This window comes from Pteropus medius, unplaced genomic scaffold (assembly GCF_902729225.1).
Source record: "Pteropus medius unplaced genomic scaffold, Ma_sr-lr_union100, whole genome shotgun sequence".
Classification (NCBI taxonomy): domain Eukaryota; kingdom Metazoa; phylum Chordata; class Mammalia; order Chiroptera; family Pteropodidae; genus Pteropus; species Pteropus medius.
The window spans coordinates 24,883,643-24,888,899 of NW_024349800.1; the positions used below are offsets into that span (position 1 = coordinate 24,883,643).

At 33.8% G+C, this 5,257-nt stretch overlaps 1 pseudogene; it reads left to right on the top strand.

Annotated features, from left to right (window-relative positions):
- The first annotated feature begins 2,201 nt into the window (after positions 1 to 2,201).
- Positions 2,202 to 2,320, top strand: LOC120622389 (uncharacterized; annotated as a pseudogene).
- Positions 2,321 to 5,257: the final 2,937 nt, after the last annotated feature.

The window sequence follows — 5,257 nt, forward strand, 5'->3', positions numbered from 1 at the left end:
CTCTTCAAGTTATAGATTATTAACCATTTTTAGGGTAGTTACCTCTGCAAATAGGTCCTATTACCCAGTAATATAATTTTATTGTAGAGGGTTATCAAATCTTAACTCTGGGGAGACCTCTCCATCTGCCCACACATGAGTGGGCCAAACCATCTTCAGTGTATTTTACCTAACTGCCCAATATCAATCCCTGCTATGACATCACATAGATGTTCTACTTAGGAGAAGCCTCAAAGAACTTTACAAGACAAATAAGCAAGTGTGTAGTTCTGGCAGAGGAAGAAAAGCAAAATATGGAAACTGAGGATATTAGAGTAAAGCCAGTTTCTATCTTAATTTGTGTGATTTTTACAGTAACTCTTTCTTTGGCTGCCTTAATCATCTGGAAATCAGTTTGGGTAACTGTTCAGAAAGCAGTACTCTCAGAATCGTAATGCCATTAGGGAGTTTCAATTCTAATAACAGCTGTCTAGTACACTTGGCCCAAGTTAACAGCATTCAAACGATGTAAAACAGATTCCATTAGTCTTACCAAAATAAAAATAACAACAGTATTACACATCTTAAAACTCTGGAATTACTTTTATTCTGTTTTTCTTCTTGTAAAGAATTTGACATTATTGCTTATATAGCTCCTAAGTAATAAAATTTAGAATGTCTGTTCATAAGGTTATGACTTAAAGGAGAAAACATCTTTCTTTTTTTTTAACCTGAGACATTCTAAAACAGGGGGAAAAGCCATTGTTTAATATATAGTGTTATAGATAACAAAAGAGGTGCTTCAAGCTGAGTGAATCTGAATGTGTAAAAATTTTAAAGACAATAATCAAAATTTTAAATATCTTATCAAAACACTTTTTCTCACCAGAGGGAGAGACTGTAAACATCATCTGAAAATAAATCTCGAACGCTGGAATCTCCTTTCAGAGTGACTTGATGAGATCAATAAACACGAAATTATTCTTTGACTCTGAGTGGTAGCTATTTGGTAAATATATAGAAGTTGAATTTTTTGTTGTTTGTTTTTAAACCCAGGGAAACATTTTATTTTGATGAAGTGACAACCATTATATCTCACTAATATATAAAAGCCAGTTTGTCATGGTCACAATTTATCAATTAAATAAAAGGTTAGTCATGAGAACAGTGTGTCTTTGGAATGCTTCAGAATGCTTGGTAACATGAACAGTACGTAGACATTCAGAAAACACTGGTGAGTGATGAATAATAACGATGATGATAATAATATGTATGGAGTGTTTACCATATGGTAGGTACTTTGATACAAACTTTACAGGTATTACATATGTAACTACTAATTCTCACAATGAACCTAGGAAGTAGGTCCTCTTTTTACGGATGGGGAGGCTGGGTCACAAAGAGAATGGGGAACTTGCACAAAATCACAGAGCTAGGAGGTGGTGAAGCTGGGGTTTGAAATCAGACATCTGTCCTTAGAGTCTTACATATGGGATGATTAAGCTGAGGTTTTAAAGCAGCAGGCCATAGCCCTTTACTTTAGTGAGTCTTTTAAAATAAATAAAATAGAATGGAACAGAAAATATCAGAGTGCATCACAATAAAGGTAAGATTTCATAGGACAACTGTCATTTATGTGTAGACAGATAAACAATCTACTATACAGTATCAGATAAAAAAGTGCATTACAAAACCTAATTGTCACAGATATGAAACTAACAGAATCAGTTTTCCACAAAGGAAAAATATCACAGCTTTCTTATTTTTCCTGCAAAATTAAACCTAAAAATGAACTAGTCCAATTTTTTTAAGCTTAAAAGAGCACACATTTATTATCTCACAGTGGGTAAGGAAACCAGTTATTTATGCATAGACAAGTACACATGGATTGAGTCACAACATAAAATGTATTTTTTACTTTGGGTTGAGGTAAAAAATCTTTGAGCTCACTAACTTGAAATACGGTCGATATATTTTTCTTAATTATCAAAAGCAATGACATTGAATTTATTAGTTATTAAGTTCTCTGTCCCAAATAATTAAATTATAAGAAATTTGAGAAAGGCCATTTAAATTTTATCTATTGTTTAAAAACTTGACCAATTAAAAATTGAAGGAAAAAACCTATAATGAGGATTTAGACAAAAATTTAAGACCACAAAATTAATAATTTGAGATCTCATCATGAAGCATTTATTTTTCAATTAAAATAAAAATTTGAGGTCTACAGCCATGCCACCCTGAACATGCCCGATCTTGACTGATCTCGGAAGCTAAGCAGGGTTAGGCCTAGTTAGTACTTGGATGGGAGATCACCTAGGAATACCAGGTGTTGTAGGCATTAAAAAAAAAATTTCGAACATCATATTTTAAACTAATCCCATCTTTGGTGCTTTTTATACTTTTCCATATTTTCAAGCAAGTTTGGACTGATACATTTTTAGGTTTAATTTTGCAGGTAAAGTAAGATAGCTGTGATATTTTCTCTTTTTGGAAAACTGATTCTATTAGTTTTATATCTATGAATCAGGTTTTGTAATGTGCTTTTTCATTTGAAACTGTATGGTAGATTGTTTTCATGTTTTGAAAAATAATCTATGCATCCCAGTTTATCACCAAGAGTTATTCATAATTGAAAAGATAAATTAACCTTTGCAACTTTGTTTCTTATTTGTGTGCCTAATTAATTATGAACTTGTTTGAAAATGTTTTTGATGGGCTACTGAACTTTGAAATTTAAACTTTAGTCATCACTTCTTTGATTGTGGAAATAATTAAGTAAAGGTTAAAGAATGAACCAAAGCTTTCATTATGTAGGCTAAATGTGTCTATTATGTTAACTGTTAAGATTATTGCTGATTTCCATAAATGGGCTATTGATTAACTATAATGACCTCCTTCACCATCTCTGATATATTTTTTTGTAAATTGGTTTGCCCTGTAACTTTATGAATCATTGTTTAATAATTTTTGAGTTACAAGATTTCCAGAGGGAATCTGAAAAGTATACAGGATTTTTCTCTATGGAAAGCACAGAACGTTGTTTCTGACATTTCTGACACTCTAAGTGACAAGATTTCTCCAAACAGATGTAGTATATAATAGCATACAATATACTTTTACATTGCTTTGGACAAGAGATCTCTATGTGATATGATTCTAAGTGGCTGGTTGCGCAGACTTTTCTCTTTGTGCAGATTGTGTAAAATGAGATCCTTTTAAGCATTTGCTTTAAAATAAGAGACTCTTTCTTTCCAAGGAGTAATAGGAAGTTTTATAAATTAATTATATTTGCCTTTTTTGAAGACAAGAGCTGGCCTTTCTGTCCTTTTTCAGGTCTAAGGCGACTACCTTAATAAATATTGCTTTGAATCTTTTGTAAGTCTAAATTACATGAGTTTGATGTTTATTTTTTTTTAAGAGTAAGGGTTTATCAACTCTAACTTGCATATAGCTTTAAAGTTTCATCCATTCACTCATCTATTAATTCAACAAATGTTTATTGAATACCAAATATACAGGTAGGTACCATAGGTAACTTAATAGAATAAAAAGACATACTACAGAGTTCCTGCTCTTTAGAAGTTTATCACTCAGATTAGAAGGGAAGACATACTGCCAGTGAACCACCAAGTTGCAACAATTCTACTCCCTTAACATTTCTTGAATCTTTCCACATCCTGCCATCTTCAAAGCTGCTACCTTAGTTCAGACCATTACCAGCTCTTCCTTGGTTTTCTCCAACGTATCTCCTTGTCCTCAGTCTTGCTTACTCAAATCTATTCTTCACAATGTTCTCTCTAAAATGCTAATCTAATTACTCTCTTTCCTAATTAGTCTCTTTCTTAAAACTCTTTGATGACCCACTATTGTCCTCAGGATAAAGTCTAAATTGTCAAAGTGGCTGTATCTGGCCTTGCTTCTCTCTCTTTTCCCATCTTTAGCCATTTGCTTTCCTTAGCTATGTTTTTCAGCCATTTTGATTTCCTTTCAGAGTCCCTTATTTACCATGCTTGTCTTCTCTCACATTGTTCATGTCATCAGACGTGTGCTCATTAATTCATTTATTCACTCAAAATATCTTTTATTAAAGATGTCTACATATCTAGCCCTGTACACTACCCTGAAATTTCCCATTGAGTCAAGAGATGGATGTGTAAGCAGTAGTCAGGTCCCAGTATGGTTGTAGGCCCAAGAACTGTGGGAGTCATGAATAAATCCAAGTCCAGGAAATCAGTAAAGGCACTGGAGGGAAGAAGCGGGTGAAAAGCAGTCTGGATGGAGGAAGTAGCATATATAAAAGCCCAGAGCTGAGAGCCTGTTATTCTGGGAAATGGCAATCAGTGTGGTCTGAGTAGACGGTATGCAAGCCTTAGAGCATGAGTGAGACTGGGGAGGCAGGGCCCAGTCACCAAGGGTCTTGTGCAATGTGCTAGGGAGTTGGAGTTTCTCTTCTTGTGAGGTAATGGAGAGCCACTGAAGGATTTTTTTTTAATTTATTTATTTTAATGAGTTTCAAGTATACAGTATATTGGTTAGACATCTATATAGTTCATAAAATGATCCCCTCAATTGCTCCCTCCTTCCCCTGTCCTTCCACCTAGGTAATGTATTAACACTAATTGTATTCCCTATGACCTGCTCCCAATCCCCATGACCATGCATCAGCTACTAATTAGTACTTCTTTAACTTGAAGGATTTTTTAAAAGTGGAAGTGAGAGACAGGGAGCTAGAGAGGAAAAAGCAATGTGGCATGGTCACATTTGTTTTTTAAAATCAATACTCTAGTAGTATTGCTGGAAAAAGTGGCAATTTCTTACAAATTGCTTAAATAACACAGTCCTGAATTGAACAAAAAAATCATCTGAAAAACTTCAGGCCTGCCTTATGAAGCTGAGGCCATTGACTAACATGCTAATGAAGTTTAAATTGCATAAATGCATGCTAGTTTAAATTGCTTATATTTTAATAGTCACAAGAGTATGAGTCTGTGAGGATAGGACTTCTGCTTCACTTGTTCCCTACCATGTCCTAACAACCTAAGACAGCAGCTGTCATGGAGTAGATTACCAATAAATATTTTTGACCAAGCGACTCTCAAATGTCTTCAAATACCTCTTCCAATATCATTCAATGAAAATAACTCCTTTGTATATTTTTTAAAAAGCTAATAATGCTACTAAATTAACCCCTGCTTGTTAATGATAACATGATTAAATTTATGAAACTGTGTGTTTACTTAGAAGCTATTGTAGATCTAATTACAGGAAAATATAC